At 34.8% G+C, this 23,443-nt stretch overlaps 1 long non-coding RNA gene across 2 annotated transcripts in view; it reads left to right on the plus strand.

Annotated features, from left to right (window-relative positions):
- The window catches only part of LOC103098540 (uncharacterized), a 38,854-nt gene extending 25,615 nt beyond the window's left edge, over positions 1-13,239 (plus strand). The window contains exons 1-3 of one of the 2 annotated variants that reach the window (XR_008917700.1): positions 998-1,578; positions 4,181-4,320; positions 11,122-13,239. This is a non-coding gene — a long non-coding RNA (uncharacterized LOC103098540). Of the gene's footprint in view, positions 1-997; positions 1,579-4,180; positions 4,321-11,121 lie in introns of those variants that run through there. The other variant, XR_008917701.1, reaches the window with a different exon arrangement.
- Positions 13,240-23,443: the final 10,204 nt, after the last annotated feature.

Here is a 23,443-nt window from a genome sequence, read left to right on the forward strand (position 1 = left end):
AATAATGACACTTATTACCAAGGTATATTCAATTATATTGAGAAGGGCCTGATTTTAGATTGGCAAGACTACACAGACATTCCACAGAGTTCATCTTCTTCCCTAATAGCTCTCTATAAAAGCTAAAACAAACATAACAGTAAAAACCTTTATCAAATTCATGTTTTATGCCTTTTACTGCATTAAGCACTGGGGTTAAAAAAATTCCTGCCTTCAATGATTCTGCATTCTCATAGGGGAGAACAGATGACTTTAAGTAAGGGAGATCTTAAGTATGAAGGCTCCAGCAGCTAGGAGTGAGAAGGGTCAAGAAAGACATTTTGTGAAAGGTTTCATTTGAGGTGGATCTTGAAGGAATTTAGGGATAATCAAAGTGGAAGATTGAGGAGGTAGAATATTCCAGTAATGGCAGCCAGGCACTCCAAATGCATGAAGACAGGAGATGGAAGAATAGTAAATAGGCCAGTATGGATGGATTGTAAAATATATGGAGGTAATTAGCATGTAAGAAGACTTGAAAAGTTAGAAGGGTCCAAATTTTGAAGTATTTTGAATGCCATATAAAGGATTTCATATTTGATTAAGGAAGTTACAAAAGAGACAGTGAAGTTTATTGAGTCCCTTCTCAGTTTGAAATGGTCAAATCTTCACTTTAAAGAAAGTCATGGAGCCTGAATTGAGTGGTGAGAGACCTGAGCCAAGGACACCAATGAAGGAAGCTATATAATGGACCAAGTATAAGATGATGAGGCCTTTAAATAGGTTTGTGGCCTTGAAATGGGACTGGAGACAAGTTGAAATATAGGAGAGAAGTTATGAACAAGATTTGACCACTGTTTGGATATAGAAGGTGAATAAGATTGAAGGAGAAAAGTGGTCACCATTGAAGCTGAGAATTTGGATGGTTAGGAGGATGATAGTGCATAGTAGTAAGGCTAATGATGGGAAAATTCAGAGGGTTTGGGGTGGGGGATCAAAATGTGAACTCTTGAGTTTGAGATGTTTGTAGGACATTCCAGATTCAGATGACCAAAAAGAATTTGGTGACATGCAAATGAAACTCAGGGTTTGAAACTAGAATTAGATACTGGAGTATGTGAGTCATCCTGAAAGATAATAATTTCACTCATGCCAGCTAATGAGATTATTAAGTGAGAGCACAAAAGGAAAAGACAAGAGAAACCAAGACAGAGCCTGGTAGAATGGTAGTCAACAGTATCAGATGATCAGGAGTAGAAGAAGGGTGAAACTTGAGAAAAGTCCGTTAAATGTAGGAATTAAGAGAACATTGGTAGTTTTGGGCAGGACAATTTCAATGGGATAATGAGATTAGGAACTAAATTTCAGAATTTATAAGGGAATAAATGGAGGATAGAGAATGCATTTGAATAAAATAGAAAATCTTTTCATAAAATTTAACTACTTAGGATTAAAAAAATATTTAGAACAATGATTAACTAGCAAATCAAAAGCTAGCAGATAGTAGGATTAAGTGACTAAGCATGTTTCTTTCAAGCTAAGAGAATTTAAGGATCAACCTGATACTGAAGTTTCTCTCTGAAAAGAAGGGAAAACAAGGTAAGTATTTTTTATGCTCCTAAGAAAATTGGACAGATTGTTCTTTAATTATGTGTCAAACTGCATTAAATTTAGTAAATGGTTCATACAATAATTACTTTGTGTTTAGATTAATGTTTGATATTGATTTTACAGTTTTAAAATTATTTTCTACTATTCTGGTTTAAATTATTTTCTCTTCAACCTTGGCATGTTAATTATTGAAGTAATATTTGAGTTTTTAGAAAGTAGAGTAATAATGTAGACATATAGCATATAAAATGACTTTTCCATGAGAAAAGTAATCTTGTCACTGGGGGGTGGTGGAAGGGGTTCTAATTCTGCTATTAATTAAATAGACACCTGGAAGATAAATATAATTTACTAAGATATCTGCCATTTAATTGCTAAGAAAGTTAATTCCTTTTGCCTTATTTTATCTCCCTTTAAAATGGAGATCATTAAACAAATTCTCATCTACTTTAATTTCTCTTCAAGTTACACACAATTATAATTGCATAAAAATTCAACCCTAAGACTTTTTCATTCTTCACAAATTTATTGGTTGTTATTTCACATTATTCTGTATATTTTTAATATATAATATCAAATGTAAAAACTTAAAGTTTTTTTGTTTGTTTTATACCTGCAATTTCATTGTTTCATGGAACTCCTGGTGAAGAATTCAAACTATATCAATATATATGAGTTACTTTTCCACAATTTATAGTCTAATTTTCTCTTAAGTTTTGAGATGGTAAGTTACTTTCCCTTGGTTGGACTACATGGCCATCCATCTCTTAAAATAGGCAATTCTATGTTTCTGCAATGGATCAAAGGTAGGCATTCTATTGACAATGTCATGCTGCTTGTCAGGTTATTAAATCATTTTATTTATTTGTATTTCTTGAATATATAGACACTTATCTGGATGGCCAAACTTCTGGAATACTCAACTGTCTGGAATATAATTTAAAAAAAACCCCAAAAATCATTGAGAAAGCTTCTGAGGAGAGAAAGAGATAACTGTCACAAACCTCATGTATTTCATGAAATAGAAGAGTTGTTATCCCACCCTTGGGGGCCCTCAGTTAGACAATTTGTATAAAATAATGAAGCAGATTAGAAGCAATCAGATATTCTTACCAGAGGGAGAACCCAGAACTGAAAGTTGAAGAAGAGACATTCAAATTATATAAAGAGTACAGGTTTTTGGCAGACTTCCTGCTTGTATATTTAATATAGCAATTTTGAAATTAGCATTTGATACTTTTCTATATTCCAGCTTTATGGAGAAGGAATAGTCAGTTCTGTCTACTTTTCTTTCTTTCTTTTTTTTTATTCCAGACAAGAAGTATGTGTGGCATGGATTCTTTCTGGCTCTGAGATCTTAGGAAAGTTAGAACAATACAAAATCCTAATCCTATCAATTTCTCTCCTCTATTACTCCTCATCTCCATTATATCAGACATCTTTTGACTCTCACCTCCTTTCCTCCTTTCCTCCCTTCCTCCCATCCTCCCTCTCTTCCTTCCTTCAATCCCTCCCCCTTCCTATCTCTCTCTTTCTCATATTTTGTTAATACCAGTAAAGTACTGATTCTGCCCATGTTATCCCTTGTTTTAATCACATAACTTAGTTTTTTTGCTTTTTATGATTTTATATTTTAATTAATATTCCTTACTTCAGAGGTGTTGAATTATAGCTCACATAACTACTTAGTTTAGTCCAAACCATTTGAAAATATAATGGAAATAAAAATGCTTGAATTGATATGTAATTGAAATAGAAATTATAATTAAAATGTTTAATAAAATAAAAACAAATTATGTTTATTTTTCATTTTCTAATTCACTGTGACAAAGACATAACTCTTAACTCTTCTTTAACAGAATTTATCTTGAAAAAATTGTATATGTTACTTTTGCCCATTATCTGTCAACCTTTTGGTCACTTACAAATTAAATACTTCACAGAATGTATGTCAAGACTCACAACCAGGAAGCATTTATAGGAAAGCATTTATGTTGATTAATAGTGGCCTTGGTAGCCACTGCCCAACTATGTGGTTGCACCAATAAGTTGGGGATAAAACCAGATAGTTTAATTTTCTACTTCTTCCTTCTTTAGTCTATGGATAATCTTGAGGATCTATGTTTTCTAGTTATTTTGTGCATGAACATAATTGCATTTCCCTTTAATACTATTGCATTGTATTTCTCTTTAACTTTAATCAGCCAGATTTCAATTAGCTTTTGGAAGAGGTATTGATGAATTCAAGAATGAAAGCATGAATGTATTATTGGATTAATTAAAAAGCATTATGGAGTGCCTATATAGGCAAAACATCAAGCTAAGCACATCAAATACAAATAGCAAAACAAGACAATCTATTCTCTCAAGGAGCTTACATTCTAATTAGGGAAAAAACAAACAAACAAAGAAACATGGGTAGAAGATTTCAGTTGTCAGTCAGATGGAAAGTTCCCATGTTTGTTGGGGGTATAAAACAGATGGTATTGCATCTTCTCAAATTTAATTTTAACTAATAAAATGTTTTTTAACACTGATTTTAAATAATTTGACAGTGCCAAGGATTTTGATAGTAAAAACTTTATTTCAGACTTCCGGGTAAACATGGCTGCAATCTAGACGCGACTCTCTTCCCCTCCCCGGCACCGAACGAAATAGACTACCTCAAAAGAGCATAAAAATCACCTTGGAAAAAATGGAGGTACTCTCCAGTACCCCACAGAAACAAAGGTATGTGGGGTTTGAACATTTCCACACTATAAGGAGAAGGAAAAGCTCTCACAAAAATGTGAACTGAGTCACCCCTTCCCCCTACCCCCCACCAAACCAGAGTAAGCTATCAGAGAGCTCACTGGGACAGCAAGTAAGTGAGGAGCATCTCTGTCTGGGGGCAGGGGGGGGGACACCAGGGTCCTTGGGATCTAAAGACTGCAAGGAAATGACCTTAACTCTGGGGCGTTTGCACTGAGCACCTGGGCGGAGCTGAACACCTGGGCAGGCCACGCTGATCCCCTGGGCAGTTGGGCAAAACACAGGGACCTGTGCTCTAAGAAACCTCGGAGGCTGGGAAGAACTAGTCTGAGGCAACCTAAATACACAGAAAAACCACTCATACCACCCATACCCCAGACCAAAAAAGAAAGTGGAATAAAACCACCAAAGGAATGGCTCACACGGCCCAAAATCAAGCCTCCAAGAAGAAAGGGGGGAGGGGGGAAAAGTGACTATTGAAAACTTTTATGGAGGGAGTACCCAAGGAAAAGAAGAGAATGAGGATGAAATCCAAACAAAATCAGAACATGCCTCCCAAAATGGGAACTATCCACAAGCTCTGGAAGATCTCAAACTGGAGCTTACCCAAAAGATGGAAACCTTTTGGGAAAAAAATGGGAGAAAGAGATCAGAAGTCTGATAGACAAGACTTCACAATTGGAGAAAGAGCTAGAAGCATCTAATAGAAGAGTAGACAAAGCTGAAAAAGTAAAATCAGTCCCTAACGACCAGAATTAAGCAAATGGAAGACAGCAAGATTACAAAACAGCAAAAATCAATAAAGCAAAGCCAAAAAAATTAATGAATTAGAAGAAAACAAAATATCTCATTGAAAAGGTCCCAGACTTCGAAAACAGAGGAAGAAGAGACAAACTCAGAATTATTGGTCTCCCTGAAAAACCAGAGATAAACAAAAACCGTGATGCTATTCTACAGGAGAATATAGAAGAAAATTGCCCACGTGTTCTGGAGCAAGGAGGCAAAATAGAAATAGAAAGGGTTCATAGAACACCCTCTATACTAAATCCCCAAAAGACAACCCTCAGGAATGTAATCGCCAAATTCAAGAGCTTCCAAAAAAAAGGAGAAAATCCTACAAGAAGACAAGAAGAGGAGCTTCAGATATAGGGGGGCTCCCATAAGGATCATACATGACTTAGCGGCTAACACACTAAGAGACCTCAAAGCATGGAACACGATATTTAGAAAGGCAAGAGAGCTGGGTCTCCAACCAAGAATCAATTACCCAGAAAAACTGACTATATACTTCCAGGGGAAAGTATAGGCATTCAACAAAATAGAAGATTTCCAAGCATTTGCTAAGAAAATACCAGAACGTAGTGGAAAATATGATATCAAATCACAGAAAGGAAGAGAAACATGAAAAGGTAAATCTGAAAGAAAGGGAAAAGGAGATTAATCTTATCTTTTTCTTTAAGACAAACTCTCTTCTATAAGGACTACATTTATATCAAATCATATATATTAATATGAGGGGAAAATGTATCTCAAAAATGTATGCATCATAAGAGTAGTTAGAAGAATCATGCACAAGGAAAGATTGGGGCATCAAGAAGATTTGGTGAAAGGGGGGGCAAAGAAAGGAAAAGGGAGGGGGAGAATCGTCGATAATACTAACATTTACTTCAAGAAATGGGGGGGACTAAAAAGAATAATCTTTCCCATAGAAAGATACACATGGGAAGGGGAGGGGAAGAACTCTCATATGAGAAGGAGAGGAAGAGAGCCTGAAGTGGAATTACTTAAACCTTACTCTCAGTGAAATCAAACTGAGAGAGAAGAACATCTAGATCCAGTGGGATCCTGAATTCTATCTTATCCAACAGGGTAAGAAAGAAAGGAAAATCAAGGAGGGGGAGGGGGGATGGAGTATAATAAGGGAGGGAAAGAGAGGGGGGAGGGGAGAGGAGCATAAAAAAGGAGGGGCTAGAAAGGGAAGCATATCAAGGGAGGGGACTAGGGGGACTGACCTAAAGTAAATCATTGGTTTAAAAGGATATAGCTAAAGATGAAAGGTCAGAACTAGGGGAAGATATCAAAATGCCAGTGAATCCACAAGTAACAATCATAACTTTGAACGTGAATGGGATGAACTCACCCATAAAACATAGACACATAGCAGATTGGATTAGAACCCAAAACCCTACCATATGTTGTCTTCAAGAAACACATATGAGGCGGATTGATACTCACAAGGTTAGAATTAGAGGATGGAGTAAGACCTTTTTGGCATCAAATGATAGAAAGAAGGCAGGAGTTGCAATCATGATATCAGACAAAGCCAAAGCAAAAATAGACCTGATCAAAAGGGATAGGGAAGTTAAATATATTCTGTTAAAAGGGAGTATAGACAATGAGGAAATATCACTAATCAACATGTATGCACCAAATGGTATAGCATCCAAAATTTTAATGGAGAAACTAAGAGAATTGAAGGAGGAAATAGACAGTAAAACCATATTAGTGGGAGAATTGAATGAACCACTATCAAATTTAGATAAATCAAACCAAAAAATAAACAAGAAAGAGGTAAAAGAGGTGAATGAAATCTTAGAAAAATTAGAGTCAGTAGACATATGGAGAAAAATAAATACGGACAAAAAGGAATACACCTTCTTCTCAGCACCACATGGCACATTCACAAAAATAGATCATACACTAGGTCACAGAAACATGGCACTCAAATGCAGAAAAGCAGAAATAATAAATGCAACCTTTTTCAGATCATAAAGCAATAAAAATATTGATTGGAAAGCTTACATGGAGAGCCAAATCAAAAATTAATTTTGAAATTAAATAATATGATACTCTAAAATCGGTCAGTTAGTGAAGAAATCATAGAAACAATTAATAATTTCATTGAGGAAAATGACAATGGTGAGACATCCTTTCAAACCTTAGATGCAGCCAAAACAGTACTTAGAGGAAAATTCATATCCATTAGTTCATTTATTAACAAATTAGGGAGGGCAAAGATCAAGGAATTGGAAATGCAAATCAAAATACTTGAGAATGAACAAATTAAAAACCCCCAGAAGAAAACCAAACTAGAGATCCTAAAAATTAAGGGAGAAATTAATAAAATCAAAAGTGATAGAACTATTGAGCTAATAAACAAGACTAGATGCTGGTACTTTGAAAAAACAAACAAAATAGACAAAGTACTGGTCAATCTAATTAAAAAAAGGAAAGAAGAAAGGCAAATTAACAGCATCAAGGATGAAAAGGGGGACCTGAATTCCAACGAAGAGGAACTTAAGGCAATCATTAAAAACTACTTTGCCCAACTATATGGCAATAAATATACCAACCTAGGTGATGTGGATGGATATTTACAAAAATATAAATTGCCTATACTAACAGAAGAAGAAATAGATTTCTTAAATTATCCCAGATCAGAAAAAGAAATCCAACAGGTCATCAAAGAACTTCCTAAGAAAAAATCCCCAGGGCCTGATGGATTCACCAATGAATTCTATCAAACATTCAAAGAACAACTAACCGCAATACTATACAAACTATTTGACACAATAAGCAAAGAGCGAGTTCTACCAAACTCCTTTCATGACACAAACATGGTACTAATTCCAAAGACAGGCAGGACAAAAACAGAGAAAGAAAATGATAGACCAATCTCCCTAAGGAATATAGATGCAAAAATTTTAAATAGGATACTAGCAAAAAGACTCCAGCAAGTGATCAGAAGGGTCATCCACCATGATCAAGTAGGATTTATACCAGGGATGCAGGGCTGGTTCAATATTAGGAAAACTATCCACATAATTGAGCACATCAGCAAGCAAACCAACAAGAACCACATGATTATCTCAATATATGCAGAAAAAGCATTTGATAAAGTACAACACCCATTCCTACTAAAAACACTAGAAAGCATAGGAATAGAAGGGTCGTTCCTAAAAATAATAAACAGTATATATCTAAAATCATCAACTAATATCATCTGCAATGGGGATAAACTAGATGCATTCCCATTAAGATCAGGAGTGAAACAAGGATGTCCATTATCACCTCTAATATTTGACATTGTACTAGAAACACCAACAGTAGTAATTAGAGAAGAAAAAGAAATTGAAGGCATTAAAATTGACAATGAGGAGACCAAGTTATCACTCTTTACGGATGACATGATGCTCTACTTAAAGAATCCTAGAGATTCAACCATAAAGCTAATCGAAATAATCAACAACTTCAGCAAAGTTGCAGGATACAAAATAAACCCACATAAGTCATCAGCATTTCTATATATTTCCAACACAGTTCAGCACCAAGAACTAGAAAGAGATATCCCATTTAAAATTACCTTTGACAAAATAAAATACTTAGGAATCTATCTCCAGAGAAAAACACAGGAACTTTATGAACACAACTACAAAACACTCTCCACACAACTAAAACCAGACTTGAAAAATTGGAAAAACATTAACTGCTCACGGGTAGGACAAGCCAATATAATAAAAATGACTATCCTACCCAAACTCATCTATCTATTTAGTGCCATACCCATGGAACTTCCAAAAATAGTTCTTATTGATATAGAAAAAACCATAACAAAGTTCATTTGGAATAACAAAGGATCAAGGATATCCAGGGAAATAATGAAAAAAAAATACAAAGGAAGGGGGCCTTGCAGTCCCAGATCTCAGACTATATTATAAAGCAGAGGTCATCAAAACGATTTGGTACTGGCTAAGAGACAGAAAGGAGGATCAGTGGAATAGACTGGGGGAAAGTGACCTCAGCAAGACAGTATATGACAAACCCAAAGTTTTCAGCTTTTGGGACAAAAATCCACTATTTCATAAAAACTGCTGGGAAAATTGGAGGACAGTGTGGGAAAGATTAGGTTTAGATCAACACCTCACACCCTACACCAAGATAAATTCAAAATGGGTGAATGACTTGAACATAAAGAAGGAAAGTATAAGAAAATTAGGCAAATGCAGAATATTATACATGTCAGACCTTTGGGAAGGGAAAGATTTTAAAACCAAGCAAGATTTAGAAAGAGTCACAAAATGCAAAATAAATAATTTGGAATACATCAAATTAAAAAGTTTTTTTACAAACAAAACCAGTGTAACTAAAATCAGAAGGGAAACAACAAATTGGGAAAAAATCTTCATAAAAACCTCTGACAAAGGTTTAATTACTCAAATTTACAAAGGGCTACATCAATTGTACAAAAAGTCAAGCCATTCTCCAATTGATAAATGGGCAAGGGACATGAATAGGCAGTTCTCAGCCAAAGAAATAAAAACTATTAATAAGCACATGAAAAAATTGTTCTACATCTCTTATAATCAGAGAGATGCAAATCAAAACAACTCTGAGGTATCACCTCACACCTAGCAGACTGGCTAACATGACAGCAAAATAGGGACACTAATTCATTGCTGGTAGAGTTGTGAATTGATCCAACCATTCTGGAGGGCAATTTGGAACTATGCCCAAAGGGCGATAAAAGACTTTGATCCTTTGATCCAGCCATACCACTGCTGGGTTTGTAACCCAAAGAGATAATAAGGAAAAAGACTTGTACAAGAATATTCATAGCTGCACTCTTTGTGGTGGCCAAAAATTGGAAAATGAGGGGATGCCCTTCAATTGGGCAATGGCTGAACAAATTGTGGTATATGTTGGTGATGGACTACTATTGTGCTAAAAGGAATAATAAAGTAGAGGAATTCCATGGAGACTGGAATGAACTCCAAGAAGTGATGCAGAGCGAAAGGAGCAGAACCAGGAAAACATTGTACACAGAGACTGATACACTGTGGTACAATCGAAGGTAATGGACTTCTCCATTAGTGTCAATGCAGTGTCCCTGAACAATCTGCAGGGATCTAAAAAACACTATCCACAAGTAGAGGATAAACTATTGGAGTAAAAACACCGAGGAAAAGCAACTGCTTGACTACAGGGGTGAGGGGGATACGACTGAGGAGAGACTCTAAATGAACACCCTAATGCAAATACCAACAACATGGAAATGGGTTCGAACCAAGAACACATTTGATACCCAGTGGAATCGTGCGTCGGCAATTGGAGAGGTGGTGGGAAGGGGGCAGGGGAGGAAAAGAAAATGATCTTTGTTTCCAGTGAATAATGTTTGGAAATGACCAAATAAAATAATGTTTAAAGTGAAAAAAAATACTTCATTTCAGAGTATTATTTCTCTGTGTTTTCTTAGGAAGCAATCCTAAATCACTCATATTAGCCACTGCTAGATTGCCTTTCCAAAATGGTTGTTAGGTATTGCTTCCCTGGGTAAAGGCTTTAGAGAAAAATCTTGAATCCTAGACTAGGACTAGAGATTTGGAAGATGCTAATACTCCTGGGATTCTTGGGCTTACATACATGTTGTTTACAGTTGGTATTGATAACAATGAGAGATATGATCATTTTTCTCCAGTGCTTGAACTCTTCAATTAAGGCCTCTGAATCTTGGCTAGAAGCACGGCTGATATTTGAAAGAACAGTGTTCTGTTATTCCAAAGTTTATTGGGTTCAATGTCCTGGGATATTTTCTTTGAGGACTAAGGGAAGGTGATTATCAAGATGTTTGGTAGTGGTTTTACATATCTGACATTGGCTTTTTTATATCTTTTTGTTGAGATATTGTAAAGCATAGTAAGAATGTACTATGGTAGTAGTATAAAACAAGTTGCTATAAAGATTTGTTCTCAATGTCTGAAACATTCTTCTCTGCCCACACAGATCCCCAGGAGAAGTAGGCTCAAATTTAAAGTATAACTATAATGAAGTACATGCATGAAGAACACATGTGGCAAAAAGGAATTTCCTGACTCCTGAGCCTGGAAGCAATTTTCTCTCTTCAAGGAATCTTCATGAAGATCATACCAGAGCATGACATATTTTGTAGATGAATCATTGCATTGGACTGCCTCCTCAAAGCATGTGACAGCTTGGCTGGATAAGTTAATTTGATTCTGGTATGGACTGATCTGTTATTGGCCTGGGCTATACAACTGTCTCCCTAAAATCTCTCCAGACCGTGAAGTGCTCCCAAGGTGACTGACTATGCATGTTCATTTCAAAGTTTCTGCTCAATCACCTCTAAGGTTATCGTGGCTACTACTGCTTCCTCTCATGGACTCAGTTACCAGTTTCAATAATTGGTAAGATGTGAAATGTTTCCTCTGGATCCTCTCTAACTCACAAAATGTTGCCTGGACATAACCAATGCAGAATACACATTTGCTAAGATCAGGAAGAATAAATACAAAGTCAGAGAAGGCTTCCATGGGCTTAAGACCCCTAAGACTGGGTGAGGTGGAGCATCCGCCTTTTCCTTTTGATTCCTTCAGGACATTGCTACATTCTAGATAGGATGTGAGAGAACAAAGGTAGAGTCTTTCTTTTAACCATCTGGACTGTTGTCATTTACTAATTCAGTGTCTCTAAATAAATGGTTAATAAGGAAGATGGGGAAGATGAGGTGCCAGCAATTGTCTTTGAACCTAGAGACATTATTTTCTTTACTTCACACTGGAATTATGAAAAGTCCCTAGCAGTTTTATTCTCTTCTTTTTCCTAAGATTCTCCTCAACTTCTCAAATGGCAATAGTTGATATCTTTGGTAAGCATACATTCTATTCCATCCAAGTCTTTTTGGATGTATTAATAAAATATTTTCTTCTTCCTAATATAATATCCTATTGGTGAAGAAAAATATAACATTCTTCCTAATAACAATAAATTAATTTCTTTGGTTGAATTTATCTAGGAATTTTGCAAAATTTAACATACACTTGAGACTTGTTGGAGGACAGATAGTTAAAAGTAATGTTTTGTTGCGGGTTTTTTTTAAAGCAATCAACAAACATAATCACAACAGGATCTTGTTTTCTTTCAACTTTTCAGTCAAATGTCTGACTGTATGGTTGAGGTCTATTATGGAGAATTATTTGTAAAATCCGATCTCTTTCCTTATCATAATTTGACAGAGGCTACATTGATATGCATGTAGATAACTCTCACAAACATTTTATTTAAAAAAATTAGAAAGTAGAAATGTGTTGGTAGTTATTCACATTCTTTCAGGATCTTTTTGGCTTTTTTCTGTGTTTTTCCACTTATTCTTTATTCTTTCTATTTCTTTTTAGCACTAAATTTCAGTTATTCTGTTCCTGGAACAACATAGTAATGTTTTATAAATCTCAATCTCTCTCTCTCTCTCTCTCTCTCTCTCTCTTGCTCTCTCTCTCTCTCTCTCTTGCTCTCTCTCTCGCTCTCTCTGTCTCTGTCTCTCTGTCTCTCTGTCTCTGTCTTTGTTTCTCTCTCTGTCTCTCTGTCTCTGTCTCTGTCTCTCTGTCTCTCTCTCTCTCTCTCCCTCCAGCCATACACACACCAGTATTTTTCATGACCCTTTTTAGAAATGATGGCTTAATATTTTTAAGATATACAATCTACATCATGGATTTCTTCTATATATGCCTGAAATGACCTAAATAGTCTTCTTAACTCTCCAACTACTATCTCCTCCTCCTTTGTAAAGCTCATTGAGTTCAGAAGTGTTTGGAATCGAATATCAATTCCTCTGTCTCTTATGATGAAAATAGTGCATTAAGGAAATGTTGAAAAATGTGTTTCATTTTACATTTCTTTTTTTCTGCAACTTAGATATTCATCATGCATGCACCTGGGATCATATGGATCATTTGAGGCTCATGAAAAATGTTCTGCAGACTTTTTTTATCACTTGTTGAATCTTGTTGTTTCACAAAGCAGTGATGTTCATTATCCTTGGCAACATCTGTCTTTGGCAAGGAAATCAAGTATTTACTGAATAAAGCAATTTCTGGATTCTTTTGGTCCCCTGGTTTTGACAAGTTATTTGTTGGTTCAGTAGGAAATGGTAACAATTAAGAACAATATTTTTTTTATTTTTATTTTTTTTATTTGAGCATTTCCAAACATTATTCACTGGAGACAAAGATAATTTTCTTTTCCTCCCCCTCCCCACCCTCTCCCATAGCTGATATGCGATTCCACTGGGTATCACATGTGTTCTTGATTTGAACCCATTTCCATGTTATTAGTATTTGCATTAGAGTGCTCATTTAGAGTCTCTCCTCAGACATGTCCCTTCAACCCCTGTAGTCAAGCAGTTGCTTTTCCTCGGTGTTTTTATTCCCATTGTTTGTCCTCTGCTTGTGGATAGTGTTTTTCACCTAGATCCCTGCAGATTGTTCAGGGACATTGCATTGCCACTAATGGAGAAGTCCATTACCTTCGATTGTACCACAGTGTATAAGTCTCTGTGTACAATGTTTTCCTGGTTCTGCTCCTTTCGCTCTGCATCACTTCCTGGAGGTTGCTCCAGTCTCCATGGAATTCTTCCACTTTATTATTCCTTTTAGCACAATAGTATTCCATCACCAACATATACCACAATTTGTTCAGCCATTCCCCAATTGAAGGGCATCCCCTCATTTTCCAATTTTTGGCCACCACAAAGAGTGCAGCTATGAATATTCTTGTACAAGTCATTTTCCTTATTATCTCTTTGGGTTACAAACCCAGCAGTGGTATGGCTGGATCAAAGGGCAGAGAGTCTTTTATCGCCCTTTGGGCATAGTTCCAAATTGCCCTCCAGAATGGTTGGATCAATTCACAACTCCACCAACAATGAATTAATGTCCCTACTTTTCCACATCCCCTCCAGCATTCATTACTTTCCTCTGCTGTCATGTTAGCCAATATGCTAGGTGTGAGGTGATACCTCAGAGTTGTTTTGATTTGCATCTCTCTGATTATAAGAGATTTAGAACACTTTTTCATGTGCTTATTAATAGTTTTGATTTCTTTAGCTGAAAACTGCCTATTCATATCCCTTGCCCATTTATCAATTGGAGATTGGCTTGATTTTTTGTACAATTGATTTAGCTCTTTGTAAATTTGAGTAATTATCCTTTGTCAGAGGTTTTTATGAAGATTGTTTCCCAATTTGTTGCTTCCCTGCTGATTTTAGTTACATTGATTTTGTTTGTACAAAAACTTTTTAATTTGATGTAGTCAAAATTATTTATTATACATTTTGTGACTCTTTCTATGTCTTGCTTGGTTTTAAAGTCTTTCCCTTCCCAAAGATCTGACATGTATACTATTCTGTGTTTGCTTAATTTACTTATAGTTTCCTTCTTTATGTTTAAGTCATTCACCCATTTTGAATTTATCTTGGTGTAGGGTGTGAGGTGTTGATCTAAACCTAATCTCTCCCACACTGTCTTCCAATTTTCCCAGCAGTTTTTATCGAATAGTGGGTTTTTGTCCCAAAAAAGAAAAATATTTTGGATTTTTCTATCACCCATTTTTCAACAAAGGAGGCAACTGTGTGGTTCAATGGGAAAAGCTCTGAGCCTAGAGTCAGGATGATCTGAGTTCAAATTTGACCTCAGATTCTTGTTAGCTGTGTGATGCTAGGGAGGCTACAACCTCTGTTTGCCTTAATGCCCTGGAGAAAGAAATAGCAAACTACTCCAAAATATTTGCCAAGAAAACCCCATGGGCAATATGGTCCTCAGGGTCATAAAGTTATACATGACATAATGGCTAAACATAAATATAATTTTCAACATTTATATCACATTAGAATTTGGTTGAACTGAAGTTATTGCAATTATTTTCAGTGTCTTCTCTTCATCAATTTTTTCTCCTAATTTATTATTAATTTTAAACTTCATTCTAATTAGATGATGGTCTGACTACAAAAAGAAAGTTGATTCTAATATGATGTCCATATCAATTACCAGTTGTTTCTTGCCTTAGTGGTTACTAAAATTTCCTCATTATTCATAGTGACTTTTGTAGGTAGACATGACAGAAATGTTTTCTGAAACTTATTACATCTACTTATCTTAGATTCTGAGATTTGTAGAAGTGATCTCAAATATGATTCAGGGTATGTACTCTCCTTTAGAGATATCTCATGTGTTTCTTTTGTATTTGATCAGTCCTTGTTTTATAGATGAATTAAACAGTAAACCTCTACATTTGGAAACTATTTAAATATTAACAAAGAGCCCTATCCAACTCAATAGTTCCTGAACATATGTACATATCACATCTTGGACTAATAATTAGTCCTTACAATTTTTGCCAGTTTCTTAAGGAAGGCAAGAAGGAAAATGATTATGCACATTTGACATTGACGGGAACTAGTGTATAAGCACAAGAAGATAGATGATAGATTTGTACATACGTACATACATACATTCATAATGGTAGATAGATAGATAGCTAGAGAGGACATTTATTAAGTGTTTTTTTTTGTGTGCCTGGGACTGTGATGGGGCTATACAAACAAACAGGCAATACAATCAAGTTATTGCCTCCAAGGATATTATATTCTGTTGGGAGAAAATAAAATATAAAATAGAGCCATAGGATGAAAATACCTATAGGGACAAGACAACTGATGACAAGAAGAAGGCTGGAGAGTTGATTCATGAGTTTAGTGAAGTATGTTTGGGGTCCCTGAAAAGAGTGATCTGGATACACAGTTAGCAAATAGGAGAGTGGGGCTTCAGGGTAAAAGTTTCTCCAGGTTGGAAAGCCAGCTGGTAAGAAGGAAAAAAAAAGAAGTTTGGAGAGTCAAGCTGTGAGTAAAATGAAGCTTGGATGATAGCTAACACATGTTCTTCCTCTCATTTCTATGATTTGTTTGCTTTTATGTTTCTAGCTCTGGTGCTTAGCACAGTGCTTTGCCCGTAGAAGGGAAAGGATCTAGATTTCTTTGGTATAAGGAACTCCTGATAAAGAACTTCCTTTACCAAGAAAGGCTGACTACAGTACAATTTATATTCTTAAGTATATGTCTAATGCACTAAGAGGTGCGAGTGTCTTGGCCAGAATTATAAATTTAGCATGAGTGTAAGACAAGACTTAAAGCTAAGTCTACTGAGCTCCAAAACCTGTCTCCATTTGGATATGCTGCCTTCTCATTCATTCATCTATTTCAAGCTTAGAATAACTTGTATTGATTATAATTGAGTAACCATCAACAGTAGTTTGCTAGTGACTTGAGAGGGGGGATACAGTCATTCTCTAATGGCGCACCGTGCATATTGTGCTGAGTACAAAACAGATTGGGGTTTAGTATTTGATGTAATGGACTTGCACGGCCATAGAACTATTGGGTATCCCTGTGCTTTCTCCTTGTGCTGTTGGATCAGATATATAAAAGTCATCATGTCTATTTGTTCTTTAAGAGAGGGACACTGATTTCATCTTTCTCCTGTTGTGGGAATGAGTTTCTGAGAGACTAAGGGATTGCCACCAAGAAAACACAACAGATCTAAAAATGGTCCCCAGGTGAGATTGCCCCCTTTTATCCAGGAGAATAACCATATACAATGCATATAATATCATATAACATAATATAAGGCAATGCAATGCAATGTAGTACAGTACAGTGAAATGCAATATCATGCAATGCTAAAAACTGCAATTTAATACAATGTAACACAACACAATATAATGTAATAAAATTCTGGGACATTTATTAAGGTCATTCATGAAAGCATTGTTTAAGTGCTTAATGATTGACAGGGTTTAGGATTTTACCAGGAAGATTACCTAGGGAGCCACATGAGGGTTTAAATTTTTTTTCTTCAGATAACATATCAGTGTTTCAAAGAGATTATTCCTCTAGTTATGTAGAAATGGTATAAAGCTGAAGTAGAAATGGGGGCCCCTAATGTATACATAAGGATCCCTGAAGGTATTGCATTTTAATGTGTATATTTATTTAATTTGTTAAATGTTTCTCAGTAACTCTCTAATCTGATGCAGTTCACACTTGGAAGTGTTGCAGGCTGCTCACTGCCTATGAATTGAGAGAAAAAAAGAGAGATAAAAATAAAAAGATTTCCAGGATACTATTTACATAGGCAGTGTATACAATGATGAAAATTAAAGTATATGCAATAAAGAAAAAAAGGAGATCAGTTAAAATATTTCAGTTTCATATACCTCTAGATGCTAATAATAAAGATATTCAATCATCAAAAAGTAAATTTATATGCATTACATTTTTTTTCAGAATTTGGTTGAATAGATAATGCATTTCAATAGTATATTTATCTTTCTGAAATTATTTTGAAAAATTAAAAAAGTGTATTTGAAGTAAATTTAATTAAATGGAAAACTTTTAATGTGAAACACAAAAGGGTAGATACATTTTTCCTTTATTTATAAAGAACAATGTACAATTAAACAGGGGGAAAAGAAATGTAAATAACCATTCTTGCTTATCCTTAATTGTGTTCAATTATATTAAATTTCAAAAAGGCTGAAGTAAAACAAATAAGAAAAAAATTTACCCTAAGACATTTCATAAAATCAAAGACCTTTTAGGTAGTATATAAAAGATTAGAGACAGCCAGGACTATGCAGAACTTTAGGGCTCAGTGCAACTCCAATGTTTTGATGCTTCAGGAAAGTTTGAGGTTAAAAACCTTTGCAACTTGCAGTTTTTCTTCAACTTTTTGTCTTTCCTTAGCAAGAAACCGTATGTCTTTTATGATAGTCTTTTGTATAGTCATAATTTGTTTCCAGGGAGAGTCATTTTCATCCCCTTAGTTTCATTGTAATAGTCTCTGATTCCTCTGTCAGAGGAATTCTGTCTGTCTGCCTTTCTCTTTTTCTGTCTTTTTCAATTAATTTTTCAAGAAGCTAAACTAACAGGTTATATGTAAAATTGGGATGGGGAGGGGATCTTTTTCTAAATCTATTGATATAATCATATGATTTCTGTTGGTTTTGTTATTAATATGGTCAGTTATAGTTTTCCTAATACTGAACCAGTCTTACATTCTTAGTATAAAACTTTCCTGGTCATAGTTAATGATCCTTAAGTTATATTGCTGTACTCTCTTTGCTAGTATTTTATTTTAAATTTTTGCATCAATTTCTTTAGGGAGATTGTTCTCTATTTTTTCTTTCTCTGAAAACATTGACTCTTAATTATGAAACATTTAGTAGTGTGAATTTTAGATTTACTCCACCCTGCTCAGTCTAGCAACCAGGAATATATACACCCCTACTTAAGGATTAAGTGTTGACAAATAAGAAACAACTGACAGACCCCCTGGGCTGTCTGAAGTCAAGCTTAAGCTACCATGTGAGATTCAGGAAGTGATGTTAAAAAAAAAGTCTATTTATTCACATCACTTCCTTTTGCCCTTCTTTTTTTTGTGGCGGAGACATGGCTGGTGGAAGCATACTGGGCATCTTGGCATTTTGGTATGCTTGAAGCTCTTGTCTGGGCTTGGTGTGAGCATGCTAGGTGAGTGAGTTTATACTGATTCCTTTTTTTCCCTTTACCTTCAAAAGGGCTATCCTCTTAGGAAGCCCCTCATCTCAGAATAGACCTTGTGGCTGGAAGCTGAGCTAGTTTTAATCCTGGAGGAGGCCTTGTGGCTGTGGTCTCTGAACTTCCCTTAGTTTAGGCTAGGCCGGAAAATTCTTATACCTCTTTCTTTCTCTCCTTCTTAATTCCTTCCCTCTATATTAATTAAACCACCATAAAATTCCCAAACTGATTTGAGTATTTTTAATGGGGTTTTAATTAATCCCTGGTGACCATAAGGATAATATATTAGTCAAAAACCCCTAAATTTACCCCTTACACTAGATAGAAAGGCAAAAATAAGAATTATCAAAACATAACAATCAACCATGAACAATGGTACTCTTCTACCAATCCACTCAACAATATCACTACTAAATTTCTACATTAAGGAGATCAAAGAAAAAGGAAAATTAGGTATGAGTAGAAAAATATGTCAGTTTTGGTGGTGGTAATGAATTGAAAATTGGGGGGATGTCTATTAGTTGAGGAGTGGCTGAACAAATTGTAGTATATGATTGTGATGGACAATACTATGCAATAAAAATAATGAAAAAGAGTGCTATTAGAAAAACTTGGGAAGATCTATGAACTGAAGCAAAGTGAAGTGAACAGAATCAGGAGAATGTTGTACACAGTAACAGAAGTATTGTATGATGATTAGCTGTGAATGACAGTTATTCTCAACAATATAATGATCTAAAACATTTCTAAGTGACATGATGAAATTCTATTCACCTCCAGAAAAAGAAGTATGGAATATGAATGCAGATCAAAGTATATATTTTTCTTTATTTGTTGGTCTAAATTTTCTTTCACAATATAACTAATATATATAAAATATGTAAAAGAAAATATATTTTGTGTGATTTCTTATGTACAACCTTCAAACTGCTTGTTTTTGGGGAAGAGGGAGGGAATGAGGGGGGAATTTGAAACTAAATTTTTTTACATGAATAAAGTGTTTTTACATGTAATTGGAAAAAAACCCAATGTTTTAAAATAACTTCAAACTCTCATTTCTGTTTGAAAAGTTTTCCAGCTTTAAGCTTTCATAGGCATCTCCACAATATGCTTTTGTATGCCTCAATCTCCTGCTAGATCAACCTCTTTTTTTCTGCCCTGCATATGAAATTCTGTGAGCAAAAGCTCAAAGATTGGTACACTCTGTACTTTTATTAGCCTTAATGAACAATCCAGCACTATACCTTTTGACAATCAATTCAATTAAGTTTAACCAATATTTATGGAATGCCTCCTATGTGGAAGTTGCAGGACTTACATATAAAGTCAGATACTTTGACAGTTATTTCTCTCATTGTAGTGGAAACTTATTTTGAGGAGCCCTGAATGAGAAGACTCACTAAGAGGGAATGAAGTAATATGTAGCTCAGCCACAAATTTGATGAGTTATTTTTATGTAAGAAAGCCACTTCATTTCTTTTGAACCTCATTCTCTTCAATAAACTAAAATAATTTGTGGATGCCCATTTCCACTATTTTGTAGAATTGTGGGATGTCCTACAAGATCTCAGAAAGTCTGAAAGAAAAACTTTATTTCATAACAAAATGATAGCTTTGTTTGTCTTCATGATTTTGAACTTTAAGTTGAAACAGAGAAAAAGCACTTTAGATAAATGTTCAAGAAATGGCCTTAATATGTCTAAAGGGAATAATCTAAATGTAGCCATTTAATGTTATTGTGGTCTTACATTTTCTTTGTCAAAATGTAGAGAGATAAAGAAAATACAGTGTTCTAATAGCACCTAAATGACTCATCTCTAAAGGCCTATATTCCTGTCTTCAGCCAGTAATTCTTTAAGGTGGTTTGTTGTCCATAGCTTTAAGGTCAATTCAGAGAAGAAAGTTGAATGTTTAGAGAGAAGCCTCTCAGCTTGCCAGATTTTCAAGTCTCAAGAAGTTAAATGCCCAACTCACTGGAAGGGATTGAAGTACTCAGGGAGGTAATAGAGGTCAAACACACCAGCTATTTTTAAATGAAATGGAAAGGTCAACAAATGTCCCCTAGTGTAGTAGGAAGGCATTTACATTCAGGAAATATGAATTTCAAGCTTTGTTCTGTGATATAAGCAAGCTTTGTTCTGTGATATAAGCACTACATGCCTTTTTATTTAGTGGGAAAAAAGCATATAGAAGTAAAAGAATACAAAACTATTCTAAAATGCATTATAATACACAATTACACATTTGTGATATATATATATATATGTATATAAGTATATAGGGAAAGACATATATAGAGATTGACCTTGTTATCTACTGTATATACTAGACTTTTAAAACATATTATCATGTAAGTATTGGTGAGGAAATTTACCATTGTTTGGTTTTGGAATTAGATGCCCTTAATTTAAATAACAGCTCTGCTATTTACAACCAGTATGACTTTGAACGAGTTATTTAACCTCTTTGGGCCTCAGAATCTTCATTTTAAAATGAGACATGTAGAAGATATGATTTCTCAATTCCTCCTCTAAATCAAAATCTATAATCTTATTATAGTCTTATTATGATACTGTCTTATTCTGTCTATCACTTCAGTGTTCTTGGAAGTGATACCCTCAGCATACAACTTCTAGGTTGTATGATATAATGATGAATAATGGTGAATAGGTCCTACCAATCTGGAAAACATCCACAGGATCAGTATTTGATCATAGAACAGGTTAGTTGGTTGTTGTCCTTCATTGGACCAAAATGACATCATTAATGATATCTTTTGATTTGCACATAAAATGGATTTAGGTGAGGGGAAATTACCCAAAGTCTTCATCTTCAGTTTTTCTTCGAAAGTTATCAAAGTTCAGTGACAAGACAAAAGTCAGGATGACTGGTGATGGCTTGGGATACAATGGATAACCTTGGCTTCTTCAATGTCTAACAAAGCTCTAAGTGCTTCTCAGTGTCCAATTTCTCAATTGTCTCTTCCATGGACTTCACACACCTGTGGGTAGACACACCTTATACTCATCAACTGGCTTGAGCCTGTTAATTATACTCAACCTGGTTTAACTTGTCCGCCAAGACATTTGACCAGGGTTTGAACACTCTGTATGCAACAGCTTCTTGGAAGCACAGTCGAAAGCTGGATGGCAGGTGAACAACAAAGGAAGAAAGGAGCCCTAAAAAGGACTCAAACTATAAATATACCTGTTATCTCAGCCCTAGCCTAACAGTTTAGGAAATCATATTTCTAGAAGACCGGCCATCAAGAGATGATTTTTTTTCCTTCAGCCAGAGCAACTCTTGCAGATGGCTTATGAATACGTGAAGAGTGGTGATTACCTTCTGGAATGAAATATTTCTTTGAAGTCGCAATCCAGCCTCAATTCTACATTTGTAAAGACAAGACATATATTTTGTTAGAGATTTTTTAGCCCATTTAAATAGTAATATCCCTTCAAAACTAAGGAATATATTACTAAAATATGTTACTTAAATGTCACATCAAGCATCAAATATGTAAGTCACATTTTGAATGAAATAAAATGTGATTTGATTATTATCTTTAAAAATTCTGGCATTCACTGAGTTAGATATGGTAAGTCATGTGACATTGGGCAGAATAAAGAAAAAACTAATATATTATATGAGATTGAGTGAATTGAAACTGTGGATAAATGGTACTCACCCCACACAATCATACATGTTAAAATAAAAACAAATTTTTAAAAAGCAAATGTGAAACACAAATCAAAAATTAGTTTTTGATTTTAGGAATTTGGGTATGTAATTAAAGTGCTTCTATTACAAAAATACATTTTTGGAGACATTGTCATCAATTGAAAAAGGAGAAAGAAATCTATTTATTCCCACAAGAAGAGTTTTAAAATTAAGATAATTGTATGCATTTCTCATCAATACATTTATATCAATTAGATAGATAATTGAAATAAAAGAAAAAATTACTCTAATCTGGAAATTTCTTGAATTTGCTTGTGTAGAAATAGATTTTGTAAAATTTATGAATGATGAGTTTGTTTCTTTTTTATACATTTTTGGGAAAGATAATTGTGTGTGTATAAATGGATCTTTCAGATTGGCAATTCAACCCTCATTACTTTAAATTATGATGAATGTAAAGAAATTTTTTCAGAGAATCTACACAGTATATTAAAAAGTATGTGTTTCCTAAAACCACCCTTTATATATTTTTCTTTTGAACTTTGTCCATGTTAGAGGAGTCAGGATTTCATATAAGCTGGGGCAGAAATTGAATAGAATTTCACTTGAAAGTACTTACAAGGACTTGCTTTCTAATTATTTGGGAGAGTATTCTTGAAGAGGGAAGGTTTCCTTTGAAAGTTCCCTTTTCTTTGTTGCAGGAAATAATTGGTAAAGCCTTGTAGGCTTGCTATCCCCTCAATGATGACAAATATTAATAGACACAATATAAAACCTTGGAATATTTTGTTCAAGGAGATTAATAGCAAATGATTTGGTTCATAAGCTGTGAGAAAACAAAAAAGATTACCAAAAAGCATAAAAATATCTTAAAGTGACCAAAGTCTTGCACATTCATTAAAAAAGAAAACTGGAGCTGTGAGAATAGTGAAAAAAAAATAAACAACTTTATTTTAAAAATATATGATTTCATTTTCTAGATTTTGCCATGAAAAAAAATTTCAGAGTCAAACAGACCGA

This window comes from Monodelphis domestica, chromosome 3, assembly GCF_027887165.1.
Source record: "Monodelphis domestica isolate mMonDom1 chromosome 3, mMonDom1.pri, whole genome shotgun sequence".
NCBI classification, from domain to species: domain Eukaryota; kingdom Metazoa; phylum Chordata; class Mammalia; order Didelphimorphia; family Didelphidae; genus Monodelphis; species Monodelphis domestica.